The 16,510-nt window shown below is 46.9% G+C and overlaps 1 protein-coding gene across 2 annotated transcripts in view; it reads left to right on the top strand.

Moving 5' to 3' along the window:
- The first annotated feature begins 10,418 nt into the window (after positions 1 to 10,418).
- Positions 10,419 to 16,510, top strand: part of NPS (neuropeptide S) — a 40,195-nt gene continuing 34,103 nt past the window's right edge. The window contains exons 1-2 of one of the 2 annotated variants that reach the window (XM_017733866.1): positions 10,419 to 10,587; positions 14,093 to 14,517. The gene's annotated coding sequence lies outside the window, so the exon portion shown is untranslated. Of the gene's footprint in view, positions 10,588 to 14,092 lie in introns of both variants that reach the window. The other variant, XM_017733865.1, reaches the window with a different exon arrangement.

The following is a 16,510-nucleotide window of genomic DNA, read 5'->3' as shown; positions in this document are numbered from 1 at the left end:
AGTGCCCAGGCCCGGGTTGGCCATTGGGGCTTGGAGCAGCCTGGCACAGTGGGAGGTGTCCCTGCCATGGCAGGGGTGGCACCGGGTGATTTTTAAGGTCCCTTCTCATCCAAACCATTCTGTGATTCCATGGTTTTCTCTCCCATGCACTCGGTGCCTCTGAGGCTGTCCCAGAGCAGCTGCAGGACAAGTGCCAGCTCTGTGTCCGTGGGCACAGGCTGATCCCGGGGTGGGCACCTGTCCCTGGCACATCCCTGCTGGGAGGGGGCTGCTCTGCGCCCGGCTCTGTGCCAGGATTGCCTAACACGGAGTTACCCAAGTTCAGCAGAGACACTTTCCTTTCCTGCAGGCCATTGTAGAACCACTAAAAAACACCCCAAAGCCTCAGCAAGGGACTCCTCTCTCTCCAGAACTCCTTGTTCCTGCTGCCAGGGAGCATTAACTGGTGGCATGAGCTAATTGGAAGTGACCAGTGACCGCAAAGGCCGGCTGGGAGCGAGAGCCCGGCTCCCTCTGCTCTGCACACACTGACAGCTGCATTTAGGATGTGCTTTTTGTTCCCTCCTCTTTCTCATGCCTTTCCCTCCACGGTTTCTGTTATTTCAGAAGGGAAAAATTCTTAAAGGGGACAGCAGGAACGTGTGGTTCATGAAAATGAGGGTGAGCAGCTTTCACCCACCCCTGGTGTCCTATGGGCCAGAGCATGGGGATGGTTTTCAACAGGAAAAGGGGGAATGGCTTTAAGCTGAAAGTGGGGGGATTTAGATGGGATATTGGGAAGGAATTGTTCCCTGGGAGGGTGGGCAGGCCCTGGCACAGGGTGCCCAGAGCAGCTGGGGCTGCCCCTGGATCCCTGGCAGTGGCCAAGGCCAGGCTGGACATTGGGGCTGGGAGCAGCCTGGGACAGTGGGAGGTGTCCCTGCCCATGGCAGGGGTGGCACTGGATGGGCTTTAAGGTTTCTTCCCATCCAAACCACTCCATGATTCTCTGTTTGGAATTCCAAGGCATGAGCTGCCTGTGCCTGGCACTGCCCTGGCAGCTGTGCTGTGCCACCCTTCATCCCCATGGGCCCCTGAACTCACAGCCTGGACCCTTCATCCAGTTTGGGAATGGCACCTCCTGGCTTGGACACACCCCAGAAGCCAGGGGGACTCTCCCGATGGAGATGTGGGGCTGGAGACAAATTTTTTCCTGTCAGAAGTTGGTGCAGTGGGAGAGCAGAGGTTCAGGGGGAACCTCAGACCTCATGGAAGGGGTTTTGTGATCCAGCCAGGAATTTGTGCAGGTATCAGATGATCCCTGTGCTCCATCCTGCTGGCAATCATAAATCAGTGAGCCCATTATATTTGATTTTCACTCCAAGAAAAATGAAAAGGAGGGAAGCCAAATGCTCCCCTATTTTCGCAGATAATTTACCTGTAGCCGAGCTGTGAAATGAGTGGTGCTTGCATTTCTCTTCTCCCTTAAAACAAAATGATGGAGCAGGGAAAGGTACCTTCAGGCAAGAGCAGAGCTGGTGGGGAAACAAAGTGGAGCACATGCTCCTGTTGTGTTTGCTGAGGGATCACGTTTGTGTCTGGCAGCTCCCTGAGTCCTGGAGCTGGGAACGGTGGACAAAGGGGAAATTGGGAGGGAATACCCCTGGAAATAAGGGTAGCAGAAAGAGCTGGAAAATGCATCCCTATTTCCTAACATCTGGATACCTCAGAGCCCCTTGCAGGGCCTAAAGGGGCTCCAGGAGAGCTGGAGAGGGACTGGGGACAAGGCATGGAGGGACAGGACACAGGGAATGGCTTCCCAGTGCCAGAGGGCAGGGCTGGATGGGAGATTGGGGTATTCTGGATGGGGAAGCGAAATGTGAATGTGTTTGAGGCCAACGTTTTCTACATAATATTCCCCTAAAAACCAGCGGTTTGATTTCTTCTTTCTGCTCAGTCTCACATCTAAAAGGGAAATGGGAGCTGAACTTTGAAAGGTGCCCTGAAGTTGGTATTGGCAGCTGAGCCTTGCGTTATATACCCAAGGTTCCATGGGACTTGCTGGCTTCGGTGGGTTTTGCTTTATCTAAACCGGCCCAAAAAAGAAACAAACAGAGGTGTTTGGATTTTGATCATGGCAGAGCTGTGCATGTCTTCTATATTGCCAAAAAAATCTAACTGTGTATAAATAGTGCCATCTCAGTCCTCTGGGAAGCACCTCAGTGATCTTCCAGCTTCATCCTGCTCCCTTTTACATCATCCTGTTCTGTGCCTTACATAACCCTGCTCCTCAAACCTCCCTGAAACGAGCTGGATGCAGCAAAATCCCCCTGGATGTGCAAGGCGAGAGCTTGGCCTCCTGAATCGAGTCTTTTATAATTCCTGCAGCTGTGTTTTAATGCAGGTTTGGGTTGGGTTTGTTTAAAAACCCTACAAGGGGGTTTTAAACCTTTGTTGTCTCATTCTCAAGTGGGAAGGATTTAGAGAAAGGGCCACACGTAAAGCTGTGGGACATTCAGCCCTTTGAAAAGCAGGTGCTCTCCCTAATTTATCCCATGCTCCCCCAAAATCCCTGGATTTGGGCAGGAGCACCCAGGGAAGGAGAACATCCCACCCCTGACCTGAGGACTGAGTTTATCTGGGTGCATAATTAAAGATGACACCTCCATTCTCTACAGCCTCACATCCTGCTCCTTGCCCTCCATGGATCTCTTGTTCCCGTGGCTTTGCAGGACTTTTCCTGTCTCTCTCCAACTGAATCAAGGCTTGGAGTCCCATCAGCCCTCGAATCTCCCTGCAGAGCTCTCCACCTGCCCCTCTGCAGCACAGAGGGGTTGGCAGTGCAGGAGCACCCAGGGAAGGCAGATTTCAATGCTTTCTCACCTAAAAGGGTTGGATTTTATTCTCGATGACCTCACTTCCCAACAGATCCCTCTTACCAGGCACTGGTGAGAGAAATGGGATTCAACCATTCAGGGGAAAACTTTGGGGTGGGAATATTTTGGGGCTCGTTCTAAGCATTCGACCATTTTCCTTTATTTAGGGAAACATTTGTTTGCTGCAGTGCTGCCGAAAGTGCAACGCCAACACAGCGCCAGGCTCAGCAGCTCAATCTGCCCGTTCCTCCTTCAGCCTCGGCCTTGTCAGGCTCCATTATTCTCAATACACTTTGACAGTTCTGGGTTAAAAAGGCATACTTTGGACTTTCCCTGTGCACAGGAGAGGTTTGGGAGGGGGAGGCTGCCTCCAAATGTTGCATAAAATTATTTTATTGCACTTGGCGGTGGCTGTGGCACTTGGTGGCAACCGTCCTTCTTGAGCACATCAGGGAGACAATTTAATTATTAATAGGGCTGGTTTCTCTGGGTTTACTGCCATTTCACTCCTCTTGGAACCTGTAAAGCCTGGAAATATGGAATTCTGTCCCTGCTGGAGAACTACAGGCAGCTCTGCTCTGTGCTGGGCAGAAAAACAAGTCCCAGTTACAGAGGTGACCTCAGAATTTTGTCTTCGCCAGTAAAATCTGATCAACACCTTTGCAAGTATTTTTATTTTCTTTGGTTCCTTTGTCGTTCGGCTTTTTAAAACATTTATTTATTTATTTATTTATTTAGGAAAAAATATATAAATTAAAAATAGGGAAGAGCAGGAAAGGAGCAGAATGGGCTTCTCCAGGGGGTGGTTCATCAACAGGTGCTTAAAATTTCCTTCTGGAGGAACCTCCCTGTGCATCCAAAATGCACTTCATGGATCAGTACCTGGATCCATGGGGTCTGGGTGGGCAACCAAGCCAAAACTTCTGATGTTTTATAGCAAGGAATAATTTAGCTGTTTATAACAAGTAATAACTGCAGCTGGTGTAGGACAAGTCATCAGCTGAGGTCTGGGTTGCAGCAAAAGCCACAATTTCTTATTTTCCCCCATTTCATTTATTCATTTCTGGCTGGGTTTACCCTGTGCCTGACCCATTCTGCTGTCACAGCCTCCCCTCCCCAAATCAGTCTTTTGTGCCTCTTTTCCCTGCCAGGGGAGGATTTGATCCTGGAAATGTTGGGATTTCATTCCTAACCGGAAAATAAGGAGAGGAACTGCCAAGCAACTGTTGTGACCCAACAACAGAACTGCCCTGGATTCTCACATCTTGTTTGGAAATTTGATGACAGCCTCATTGCCCAGGGGTACAACATAATCACTTCTCAGTTCACTGATACGCTGCCTTTCAGCATCTGCACTAGATGTGTTTTTAACCCCACTGCTTGTAAGAACACTTCTTAATTCTTCAGATGCACAGGGAGGGAAAAGAAAAGCCCAGCTCAAGCATAGAATGGCTGGAATTTTTAATTCTGAATGTAAATATGCTTTGAAAATGATTCTTTCCACCCCCTCACCACCCAAATTCTTCATTGATGATGCTGGGTTTTGTCTTTATAAACATTAGCCCTGGATAACACCAGCAGAGCTGCTTCTGGTGTTGTATCTGCCAAGAAAGCTTGGGAATATCTGAAGCACCATTTGCAAAAGTTACTGGAATTTCCTGGAGTGAGATCAGGTGCTGGATGGAGCATTTTGGGTGCTGCAATATCAGGCTGATGGGGTTGAGATAGTGGATGCAGTAGATTCTATCTGTATATTCTACTGTGTCTATATACTCTTCTTTACATGAGTGTGAAACCCCACCTGAAGGGACGGGCTGCAACAGAGTTTCCATCGGTGGTTACTGAAGGACAAAGAAAGAAAATTTTTCCTTTAAAAAATTTTAGGTTTTATCCTGAAAGGTCCTTCCAATAGCACATTTTTGGATTGTATCATCTGAATCCAGTGTTTCCATCCGTGGTTACTGAAGGGCTGGTGAGACAAACTTTTATTTTTAAAAAAAAGTAATTTAAAACAATTTGGTCTTTATCCTAAAAGGTACTTTCAGTGGCATATTTTTAGCTCATATAATCTGAAATCAGTGTTTCCATCAGTCTTTACTGAAGGGCAGACAGATAAAATTTCAATTTAAAGAATTTTAGGTTTTCTCCTGAAAGGTCCTTGCAATGGAAAAGTAATTTCAAGGCCTGTGTTTGGGTCGTATCAAAGAGCTCAGTAAAACAACTCCATAACTGAGTATAGAGGAGATGTTCTCACTTTGACTCTTCTCTCCAGAGAGCTGCACTTGGATCTTCCAGGGACACTTTTTGTGCTCAGTTCCTTGAACCCAAAGTGGTTTCACCTCAGTTTTGGTGGGATTTTGGCCTCAGTTGAGTTCTCCTGACCTTCCGCAGCCGCGCGGAGCTGCTGGGGCGTGGGATGGACTCTGCTGACCATGGGGAGCCCCGTTCTGGAGGAAACAGAACCTGCCCGTGCCTTGCTGCTGAGATCTCTGCAGACATCCCTGCAGTGAGGTGACACAATGGGATAATGTCCCAGGAAAACCTTCCCTGCTTGTCCCAGACCTCCCGGAGTCGCCCTGGCTCCTCCTGCTGCCTCTCCTGGATGATCAATCCCAATTTCCCAACCCTCCCTCCACGGACAGGGATATAAAGGAGCTCTGGGATCCTCTCTCCTGGTTACCCCATGTGTTTCCCAAGGCATTTAAAAGATCTTTAGTCCCTACACTTCTGTTTCTCATGGATAGAACAGGGCCTTCACTCGCCCATGGCCAGCGTGGATTTCCTCAGCCAGCAGCGATTTGCAGGGAGTTAAACAAGGGAACAAGAGGAGGGAAATATTGTATTTGCACCAATAAGTTTGGGGTTTTTTGCTTTTTCTTACAAAAATCACATTGTGGCTTTCATTTATTCCAGCTGTCATTTGGGGAGCATCAAACAGAAGATGGGTGAAATGTTTTATTTGCATTATTAGGGTTTTTGGGTGGGTTTTTTTTACAAAAATCATAGTTTTGCTTTCATTTATTCCAGCTGCAATTTGGGGAGCATCAAACACAAGATGAATGAAGTGTTGTATTTCCATCAATAAGTTTTTGGTGGGTTTTTTTACAAAAATCACATTTTTGCTTTCATTTACTACAACTACAATTTGAGGAGCATCAAACAGAAGATGTGTGAAGTGTTTTATTTGCATTACTAGGGGTTTTGGGGTTTTTTTTTTACAAAAATCATAGTTTTGCTTTCATTTAATACAGCTGCAATTTGGGGAGCATCAAACACAAGATGAGTGAAATGTTGTATTTGCATCAATAAGTTTTTGGTGGTTTTTTTACAAAAATCACATTGTGGCTTTCATTTATTCCAGCTGTAATTTGGGGAGCATCAAACACAAGATGAGTGAAATGTTTAAGTTTTTGGGGGTTTTTTTTACAAAAATCACATTGTGGCTTTCATTTATTCCAGCTGACATTTGGGGAGCATCAAACAGAAGATGGGTGAAGTGCTTTATCTGCATTAATCGATTTTTGGGGGGTTTTTTTTACAAAAATCATAGTTTTGCTTTCATTAATACAGCTGCAGTTTGGGGAGCATCAAACACAAGATGAGTGAAGTGTTTTATTTCCATCAATGGGGTTTTGGGGATTCTTTTTTTTACCGAAATCACATCATTGCTTTCATTTATTCCTGCAGCTGCAGTTTGGGGAGCATCCCCAGTGTGGCTGGAGCTGCTGCAGCCCCATTGTTGCAGGTGGGTGTTGCTGGTCCTCAGCTCATTTTAAAAACGTAGAACTCTTGTTGTACCACCAGAAAAACAACCAATATAAAGGAATGGGAGAGGAGGCTGCTGATAATCCCAACCTTTTTTATTTCCCTACGATCCGTTGTTCCCTCTCCGTGGTTTTAATGGATGGGCTCATCCTACAGCTATCAGATTCCTCATAATTTATCTGAATTTACAATTTCCCAGCTCTGAGAGAGCTGCTACTTTTCATATTTTTGCCTTTGTGCTTTTTCTTTTCAGCATCTTCTTCTTTTTAGAGTGTGCAATGCTCTGTGCTTTCCAGGAACTGCAGCTCTATTTCAATTTTGCCCTAAATATCCTGTGCCTTGGTTGGTTAAAAGTGCCAGAGCACTTTGGAATCTTCAAACTGGCTCTTAAATTGCACAGAAAAAATGGGAAAATCTCTCTCTGTGGCCTTCTCCTACAGGGCAGCATCAAACCTGACAGGGCTCTTTGCTCCTGGAACACAGGGAGCAAATTTAAAGGAAGATCTAAAGCACTTTAAAAAGCCATAAGCAATAAAAATGCCTTTCTCAAGCTGCATGGAGACAATCCTTTTTTTTTTTCCAAGGGTAGTTATTTATTTATTAGGAAGGGTTCAGAGAGGAGTTGTTTATCACATGTAATAATTAGTCCTGAAAACAAGACCACACTGGTTTAGCTCAATTAGAAAAAATCATTATTTAGGCCAAAATTTTAATTATTTCCTCAGAAAAATTATCTATACCTGGCAACATCCTGCAGTCCTCCCATCCTAAATGTCCCATCCTGAGGGATGAGCTGCAGCCCAGCAGTTTGGAATCACCCAGAGGGTGGCTTTGAGGTTTATTTTAGTTCTGTTTGCTTCATTTTGCTTCCATTTCATCAGTTTGATGTTGTTCCTGTGCTGGCCTTCACATTTGTCTGTGTCTCGTGAGCTCCTTACTCCACTTGCTCCAGGAATCAGGGACCTGCTGGGCAGCAGCTGATGCCTTAGGTTTTAGCTTTTCTATTTTTCAAATGCTGCACTGCCTGGTGTGTAACTCTGGAGTTTCCTGTGCCCTCTCAGCTGCTGTTCTCTCACGCTGGTCAGACATAACAAACCTCTCTAGGTTTGCTCTCCAAGGACACCTCGATGGTCCCAGGCCCCAAAATGTGTAAACTAAAGCCTTTGAGAGGAGGGGCAAACTGGGGGTGATTACATCATTAACTGAAGCTTTAATTGGAGAATTAACCCTGATATGCAAATGAACCAAACTTATAAAGGTGTGAAGAACCCGTGACCCAGGGTCCGTCTTGGGTGAGGCCTTTTGGACTGCCCAGGGTGTGCCTTTGAAGGCCCTTCAAATAAATACCTCCTTTTATTCTCTTATTCTTGTCTCGTCTCTGGTGTTAGGTGCCACCTCAGGCATCATACCTGCCTCAGCTCAGAGACAAAATTACCCTCAGAACTTCAAATCTTCTTTCCTGGCAGCTCTGCCCTGGTCCTGTTTGAAGCTGCACCCCCGAAAGGAGTTTCTTACTCAACCCCCAGCCAGGAGGGACAAGATTTCTCTCTGTAAATCAAATTAAACAGTTGGATACACAATGTTGGTGCCAGTGTTTTAAACCCTTGGCAATCCAAGTTTTTCATACCAGTTTTGTTCTCCCAGGCAGAATCTTAGAATCTTTAAGGCTGGAAAAGCCTTCAAAGATTGAGTCCAACCCTTAACACCCTAAACCAAATCCTGAAGTACTTAGGAGCTATTTTCATTTTACTTTTGCTGTTGTTCTCACTGTTTTCACTGTCACAGCCCTGGGAGATGCTGCTCCTGACAGGACCTGCTCTGGTGCTACAAAAAAACCAATTTTATCAGTTTTCTTCTGAAAAGCACTGGCTGGAAGAGCTCTGGCAGAGGCAGGCAAAGGGCATTTTAATGATTACATTTTATTACCTCACTGGTGTCACCTCAAATCCTCCCTCTTCATCATCCTGAAACTAATGGAAGGCATTAAAGGAGCTTCAGTGGGCCCAGAGTGGCCCAGGGTTGTACCAAATGCATCAAAAAATCACAGAATAGTTTAGGTTGGAAAAGTTTCTAAAATTATTGAGCCCAACCATTCCCCAGCACTGCCAAGGCCACCACTGACCCATGTCCCCAGGTGCCACCTCCACAGGGCTTTTGAACAGAGCTGGTCCAAAGGCCTGCAGCTCATTGCAAAGGGAAAGCAGAATGAAAAGGAGACAAAATCAGAATTTTAAGTGTCCAAGGCCAGGTTGGACAGGGCTTGGAGCAATCTGGGATAGTGGAAGGTGTCCCTGCCCATAGCAGGGGGTGGAATGAGATGAGCTTTAGGGTCCCTTCAAACCCAAACCATTCTGTGAGTCTGTGATTCTATGATTTTCCATCCCAGACCCGTTCCTAGTGGTTTTCTACTTTAGAAAAAAATAGGGAGCCTTGGGAAAGCATTTTCCAGTTGGGAAAAATATCAGTGGAGAGTTGTAAAGCTTCAGCAGCAGAAGGTGAGCTGTCCTGGAGGGGCTGCCATCGTTCCAGGCAGGGCAGGAGAGGTGGGGGACCCATCCCAGGAATGTCAGGAGAGGAAGCCAAAGCAGAAATCCATTTATAAAAACAACCCACGGTGCAGTTTTGACTGACTGGGCTTTTTCTTGTTCTCTAGACGAAGAAGATTTATGTCTTCAGTGAGATTTAGTTCCTGTCCTGCCTTCCCTGACAGCATCCCCTGGCATTTCCCTCACCACTGGTGAGAAATGTCCCTCAGGAAGGGGATCCTGTCACACAGACTCGAGCTACGCCGGGTTTGTGGTGACCCCTGGTGAAATCTGTCAGCAAAAGGAGCATTATCTGCACTTGTCTGGCATTAAATGCATCCCAGCTGCACAATAACCATCATCATGATCCATGTCCGTGCAGGGCCTCGTGCTGCCTGGCTCCTGACAGGCTTCCTCAGAGCCCCTCCAAAAACTTGGATCCAGCCAGGGACACCATTCCTTGTTGATCCTGACTGGGATTAGCTGCAGCACAAACCAGGCTTTGGCTTTGCCTCAGTCAATGATTTCGTCCGTCGTTTCTGCCCTCACTGCTCTCCTCACCTCCAAATGCAGCTCTGGGAGGGTGGCAATGCTGCCCTGCAGCCTCTGCCTGCTTGTTCCCTCTCTTCTCCCCTGTTTTTTGTGTGGAATAAAGACCCTTCAGCACTTCCAGACAAATCCATGTTCCTACAGCAAGGAGCTGGCAGTAGGTCCCAGCTCATGGAAGCTTTCTGGAAGGGTCATTTCGGTGTCTGTGAGCAGCCACAGACTTTTTACATCCACAGGTTTTTGCAGAGCTGACTCGTTGCAAATATTTTGGAAGCAGATATTTGGCAAAGCAATTAAAATTTGTGAGGACTTTATTGCTGTCAGTCAGGTCACATGTTGGGGTATTTATTTCATCCAGTCCCTGTGTGAAATGCCTTCATTTTCCAGCGCTTCCTGGAATAATTAATAATTCCTGGAATAATGTTACTTTAATTCTGAAATTTACCTTTATGGACAGTGTTTTGCACCATTTTTTGCACCATTCTTGCTTGTTGGAATTAGTGCATTTAGTCTTGTGCTTGGGCTGCTGATAATGATAAACCGCCTGAAGAAATGGAAATCCCGTTGCTGCAAATCCCAGAACCATATTTTAAAGGATGTCGCTGCCACATGCTTTACCCATGCTGGGGGCAAAGGTCTCATCTGGGGACGTTTTTCTGTGTCAGTGCTTTTTCTAACTGACTTTGCCCTTGTAATGATTTCTCTTAAATTATTTGACAGACAGTGAAAGTCCAGTTGCTGAAATCCTGGAATTTTCCATCATCATTGAACCTGCATCCAACTAAACATCACCTTGAGAGTCCTGAGCTCCCAGCCTGTCACAGCTCCTGTCACAGCAGCTGCCTGCTCTCTGTTCCACGAGAGAAGAAGACTGAAAACCTCTTCTTTCCAAGGTAATTCCTTTAATTCACACTTCTCTAGCTGCAGCCTCAGACTCAAAATACGTCCATCCCCATTTCTGTGGGCAGGGGAATGCATTAGGGATGGAAAGGGATGGATGGGAACAGTCAGGACCTGCTTGCTGCAGACAAATGGAGCCCTTTGTGGGGCCTGTTGTAGGAATTAGTTGGAATTGCTTGTCTGAGGACATCTGATTATAGAAACTGAGGAGCTGAAGCCTTTGTGGGAGTGTTTTTCCAGTTCTCTGCTCCCCCAGGACAGGGCTGGATGAAATACACTTGTACTGGCACAGAGAAGTTCCGTGTAATGAGATGCAAATGTCACCAACCAAATCAAAACATTGCAACGATCCTAATTATGAAAATAAATGTGGGCCCTGCTAAGAGATGTGAACCATTGCAAAATAAATCCTGGAGTGCAGGATAAATCACCCAGGCCTAGAAGCAAATAACCAAGGGCTCCATAATACAGAGACCCTGTTTGAAATGATAATCTCAAATAATTGAGGCACTTCATTTACAACTGGATATTGTCCCAGGCTTGTCCAAAGATTCCTGAAGCTCTCAGTGATTCCACAAAGGGAAATCTGCTCCATGATCTGCAACATATGGTCTCTGTGGCTACCAAATTCAAATCCTTTTTTGGGGCAAGACACAGTGCACCATAAATATCGATTCATGTTTTGCACTTAACACGGAATAAAATAATTCCAGAAAGCCCTAAAGCCTGAAGTGCTGATGGATTTTTCCAGGGGCAAAGGCAGACAAAAGAACACATGGAGTTTTCCAGCAGCGTCCCCCAAGGCAGCAGAATCACCCTTTTATTTCCAGGGTTGTTTCAGTCCAGGCATTTTTCTGCTTTCTGTGCAGCAGAACAGCAGAGGGGAGCAGTTGATGTGATGTAAAGGAAACCTGTGGGGTTTTTTAGGGTTTTTATCCAGAATTCATCCTGGAAAGTCCTGCTGTCTTTGACCTGCTAACCCTGGCTGCCTGGAGTTGGGCACTTCTCCACTATTTCATGATGCTCCAGCGCATTGCTCTCCCTAAAAAATGTGTAGGGACATTTATTTGCAGGAAAAAAAAAGTACCTATTAAAAAAAAACAACAACAAAACACCTTTGGCTTGTCCAGTATGTGAAAGTCTTTTATCTGGGTACTTGACATTCTGTTTACTTGCTCAGCTTCATCACAAAACATTTCCTGGTGAAACTACAGAATTGCTGTCCAGATCTATTTTATTTTAATTTTGTTTTTGTCCTTGACATGGGATTTGGTACTCCTGGGGAAACAGTAATTTTCTCCTCTGCATTGAAAAACTCTTCTCCTGGAGCTTTCTGGTGACATCCTCTCTGCTGGTGGCACGGAGCTCTCACAGAGTGTTGCAGCTTTTGCTTTCAGGAGGGAATAAAGGAACGGAAAAGTGAATTTGGGGGCTCTGCTGGGACTGTTCAGGTGCAGTGATTTTTGCCATGGGTCTAGATTTGGTGCAGTTGCTTTGGCAGTGCTGGATGGTTGGCTTGGAGTGCCTAAGCAGATGGAAAAAATGGATGTCAGTCGTTTTGTGGCATCCCTGGCAATGCTGCACCGTGATAATATCTCGGAGCTGTATTTGGGTTTATTTTGTTTATTTGGGTTCATTTTAATGAGCCCCCAGAGCAGGTTGGATATCCAGGGCTGCTGCTGGGCACGGATTCCCTCCCTGCTGGAATGCAGCTCCCAGCCCTGGCAGTGGGTTTGGCCCCTGCACGACAGAATTCCCCCTCGCAGGGCACCGTCCCTCCAAGTGCTAATTTGACAGCCAAGGGGCTGTGGGAGCAGGGATGTTGGAATTGCCATCCCAGCCCCTGGAAGCTGTTCCTTTGGTTTGCTGCTGAGGGCATTGGCAGCAGCTTCATCAGCCTCTGCTGGGTGGTGTCAGACTGCCTGGAATTCACTGCTGAGCCAGGAGAAAACGGGCAAAAGGGAACTTCCTTCCCTTCCCTTCCCTTCCCTTCCCTTCCCTTCCCTTCCCTTCCTTTCCTTTCCTTTCCTTTCCTTTCCTTTCCTTTCCTTTCCTTCCCTTCCCTTCCCTTCCCTTCCCTTCCCTCTCCTTCCCCCTTCCCTCTTTCTTTTTTCCTTCCCTCTTCCTTTTTTCCTTCCCTTTTCCTTCCCTTTTCCCTCCCTTTCCAATACAAAGAGGCTGGCTGGTAACAGGACACAGAAGATCCTGTGTTCTCCTAAACTGAAATCCATGGCACATCCACCTGTGGTAGGATTAATTTCACTTCATTCATTATTAACATTTTCTCCAGAAACTGACTTTCTGAAAATCTCAAATCACATCCAAACACAGGTGAAATATTAAGAAAATAATAAAGAAAAAGTTGAGGCAGTTACACTTGAAATGTATGTTAGGAATCAACTGGCTGCAGTTTCCTGGAATTTTAATTTTGTTTGAGCAGTTGGGAAGGAGCTGAGTGTGTTTTTAGCAGTGTTTGGTGTCAGCTGGGTGGAACAACCTCTGATGGTGACCCAGCAAAAACCCCAAGGCTGCCTTGCCCTGAACATCTAAAGCTCCAGATGACTTTTGGATGCTCAAAAACTGATGCATGTTTATGTTGGCAATAAAAAAAAAACCCAAAAAAACCCCATTGGGAATGGAAGACTCAATTATATTTTTCTGTTCTATTTAACAAGGAAGGTGCCATATAAATTAGTAGGGATGTGTATAAACACGGTTTAATAAATGTGAGAAGGAAGCTGCTTCCACCTCCCAGAACGGGGAGTTTATGGCCCTGTGCAGTGTAATTGTGTTTAGATGAGTGTGAGCACCATAAACTGCAGAGAGTCACTGAGCAGGGGTGGAATTCGGAATTCTGGGGGTGAACGGGACCCCCCTGAAACACTGAACTGCAGAATTTGTGTCAGAGACAACAGGGAAAGGGTTTTGGTTTGTTTGGATTTTTTTAATGTAAGACTGGAAAAAAACAGCACAAGATTCTCCCAGACTACTCCCACTGGAATTTGCTGTTTAATCACAGAATCCTGGACTGGTTTGGGTTGGAGGGACCTTAAAGCTCATCCAGATCCACCTCCCACTGTCCCAGGCTGCTCCCAGCCCCAGTGTCCAGCCTGGCCTTGGGCACTGCCAGGGATCCAGGGGCAGCCCCAGCTGCTCTGGGCACCCTGTGCCAGGGCCTGCCCACCCTCCCAGGGAACAATTCCTTCCCAACATCCCATCTAAATCTCCCCTTCTTCAGCTTAAAGCCATTCCCTGTGTCCTGTCCCTCCATGCCTTGTCCCCAGTCCCTCTCCAGCTCTCCTGGAACCCCTTTAGGCCCTGGAAGGAGCTCGAAGATCTCTGGACCCTTCCCCAGATGAACACCCCCAGCTCTCCCCGCCTTCTGTTGAGACACTTTTCCATTAAACCCTTTATTTCTTCCACTTTTCCATGCACGTGAACTGGATGATCCCAATGATTCCTTTAACATCCCTGTTTGTCTCTTTTTGACCCTTCCAGGGGCAGGAAGCTGGGAGTGCAGCACCTCCAGCGCTTCCTCCTGCGGCTCTTCCAGCTGCCCCTGGGGGATGAGCACTCAGAGGGAAGACCAGAACATTCCTTACTGACCTCAGGGATTGGAGACAGACCCTACAAAGGCCTTGTAACTCGGGATATAAATCCCACAGGGATTTCAGCCTCTCTTTTTTGGCTGCAAGGCTTTCTGAGCAGAGGAGTGGCTGCGGTCGGTGCCCTGGGAGCCTCGAGCACAAGCTGCAGTTTTTGAGCATCTGTTGCAAAGCCTGAATTTTCTCTCTATTTCCCTGCGTTGCTTCCCTGCCCATGACCTAAATTATGAGGAGAAGATATTAAAGCCTGGATTTCAACTTAAGAGCTGACTACACCCACAGGAGGAATTAAAGCCCAGTGTTGTTTTCTGATTGAAGGTAAGCAAGCAGTGAAATGATACTGCTTTCCTTGTCTAAACTGCTGCCAGGAGTAGGACATTTGGAGCAATATCCTGCTTTTCTTTATGGATTTTTGTCCTCTAAAATCAGTCTGGTGCCCCAACCATATTTTCATGGCAGGGGGTTGGAACGAGATGGTTTTTAAGGTCCTACCTGGTGCTCCTGCTGTAAGTATTGAATGCATTCTTTCGTCAAATAGGCCAAAAAATATCCCAGTTTGCAAATATTTAATCTAAATAAATGCTCTGAGCCCTTGAATAATCCCATCTCCTTTGATTGCAGCTCCTTCATCTCTACTCAGCCAATTCTTCCACCTGCTGGTAATATCCTAATGGATTTAAGCCTCGTGTCCTCAGCTGAGGGATGAGGTGCTCAAATGCTCTGACTGATCTTTCCTCTTTTGGGGCAGATCTGGTTGTTGTTGGGCTGTGAGTGACTTTCTGTTGGATTTATCCCTGTGAAAGGAGTGCTTTGGTTCCTGCAGGTTCCTCTCGCGTCAGGATTCTCTCCCAGACAAAGTGCTAATGTTGGATCTGAAGGCAAAGGTGTGGAATACATTTCAGTGATCCCAAAGAATGGTTTCCCAGGCAACTGGAACATCTTCATCCACAGCAGGGAGTGGGGCCTGCCTGGCCAGCCCCGCAGAGCAGCTGTGCCTCGCCGAGCTCCGCCGAGGTTACGGAAGCAAATACGCTTTGGATGAGTTTGGGATGTGTTCTCTCTGAGCTAAGGTCGTTCCCAGGGCTGAGATTGTCTGGAATAAAGAGGATTTGACTGCTCAGGACATGTAGCCTGCTGGCAAGGACTGAGTGGGTGCTGTGAATGCAGAGAAACCCAGCTCAGGGGCAGCTGGACCAGGGCTACCCCTCCCTACAGAGAAACAGCAGTGAGAAAAGAGAGAAAACCCCACATGGCTGAAAGTAAGGGAAGAAGAGAAGTCTCTGAGATGATCTTCTTGTGGCCTTTCAGTACCTAAAAGGGCTGCAAGAGAGCTGGAGAGGGATTTTTTTATTAGGGCAGGTAGTGACAGGACAAGGGGGAATGGCTTTAAACTGAAAAACAGTAGTTTAGGTTAGATATTGGAGGAAATTCTTCCCTGTGAGTGTGGTAAGGTCCTGGCATAGAGAAGCTGTGGCTGCCCCTGGATCCCTGGAAATGTCCATGGCCAAGTTGGAGCACCCTGGGATGGTGGAATGTGTCCCTGCCCATGGCAGGGGGTGGCACTGGGTAAGGTTTAAGGTCTGTTCCAACCCAAACCGTTCTGGGATTCTATGAAAACATCACTTTATGAAGCAGAAAAAAGCACAGTAAATACATTTGGTTTTGGTTCTCTGTTTGTTCTTGCAGAAAATGGGACTGAGCACAGAAGGACAGCAGGCAATCTGAACTCTGCATGAACACAGTTGCTCTTCTTCCAAGTCCCTCCCCAGCCCCTCTTTTTCCTACACCACCCCAAAAGTGTCAGCTGGGTTTGGGGAGAGGCTCTAGGTTGGGAAATAGCGCTGGGAAACACAAAGTTATCCAGGTCTGTGTTTCCCATCGCTGACATTTGGTTCAGAAATTGCCAATTTACAGCCTGTGAACTACAGGGACTGCAAAGGGACTTGATGGGGCTGAAGAGCAGTCTGACACTGAAAACACAGACCCTGAGATTCACCAGGAAACCACAGCAGGGCTGAGCTGTGAATCGTGCCAGGGCAATGGAGAACTTTGTGCTGAGGCCCTTGGCCCTGTCGTGGGTGTGCAGTCGTGGGGCCGTGGCAGAGCCGTGCCCCGGGGTGTGACACTTGCAGGGAGCACATGTCAGGGACTCTGCCCTTCCATCAGGAGCCTGGGATGAGCTGGAGCTGAGTATTTTTAGCTGCTGTCCTGCTGGCTTAGGCGCTGCTGATGTTATGGAGTTTGGCAAGGCAGAGAACTGTGGGGTTATTTGAGTTTCAAGGGATCTCTTATCTGTAATGTGGTCGTGTCA

This window comes from Corvus brachyrhynchos, unplaced genomic scaffold (assembly GCF_000691975.1).
Source record: "Corvus brachyrhynchos isolate BGI_N302 unplaced genomic scaffold, ASM69197v1 scaffold514, whole genome shotgun sequence".
In the NCBI taxonomy this organism is placed as follows: Eukaryota; Metazoa; Chordata; class Aves; order Passeriformes; family Corvidae; genus Corvus; species Corvus brachyrhynchos.
This window is presented reverse-complemented; position numbering and strand designations above follow the sequence as displayed.